This window comes from Papaver somniferum, chromosome 6, assembly GCF_003573695.1.
Source record: "Papaver somniferum cultivar HN1 chromosome 6, ASM357369v1, whole genome shotgun sequence".
Lineage (NCBI taxonomy): Eukaryota > Viridiplantae > Streptophyta > Magnoliopsida > Ranunculales > Papaveraceae > Papaver > Papaver somniferum.
Genome location: NC_039363.1, coordinates 111164174 through 111165154, shown reverse-complemented (window position 1 = coordinate 111165154; position 981 = coordinate 111164174). Strand labels below are relative to the sequence as shown.

The 981-nt window shown below is 38.7% G+C and overlaps 1 pseudogene; it reads left to right on the top strand.

Annotated features, from left to right (window-relative positions):
* Positions 1 to 669: 669 nt before the first annotated feature.
* LOC113292128 lies at positions 670 to 769 on the top strand (annotated as a pseudogene).
* Positions 770 to 981: the final 212 nt, after the last annotated feature.

Sequence of the window (981 nt, the reverse complement as noted above, 5' to 3'; positions counted from 1 at the left end):
AATAGCCTGACTATTTTCTTGTCCTATCCTGTTACTAGCTTGTAGACTCTGTTCTACGGATAACTGAAATTTTGCAGTTTGCTGAGTTAACAAGGCGAGAGATTCCTCTAAACTTAGGATTTTCTTATCTGACTGATTCTGAAACTGAGTAGTCCTGAAGGATTCTTAGTATAGCCAAAACCTGGGGGAGCATTAGAATTACTAAACTGACCTTGACTTTGGCCCTTAGACCACGAAAGGTTCGGATGGTTTCTCCAACCAGGATTATAGGTTTCTGAATATGGGTCAATTTGACGGTTATCAAATCTAGTGTTATTATAAAGAGCATTGGCTTGCTCTTCAATATTCTGGCCTTCCCAAAAAGGCTCCACTCTACCACTAGTCTGGCCCACTTCTAAAGCTTCTAACCTTTTTGCTATAACAACAATTTTGGCATCTGATTCATAGCCTCCTTCTACCCTATTAACGTTTCCTCTACTTAAAAGAATTGTTTTCTGGGGTGCCCTACTATTTTCCCATTGCTGGGTTTTTTCGGCGATTTCATTAAAAAATTCCATCGCCGCATCAACAGTTTGGTTTTCAAATCCACCAGTGCATAGAGACTCAACCATGGTCGTTGTGGAATAATCTAAACCCTCATAAAGGATCTGAACTAGCCTAACCTTTTCTAAACCATGATGAGGACACTGGGATAATAAATCATTGAACCTTTCCAAATACCTATATAAAGATTCTCCCTCTTGTTGTGAAAATGTGCATATTTGCGTCCTAATAGACGATGTTTTGTGCCTAGGGAAAAACTTATTGAAAAAGGCAGATGTAAGTTGTTCATATGTCTCAATTGACTCGGAGTCCAAACTATATAGCCATGACTTGGCCTTATCTTTCAGGGAAAATGGGAATAACCTGAGTTTCAAAGCATCATCATCTAAGCATCTAATTCTTAGAGTACTACAAATTTCCTCAAAATCCCTAACATGG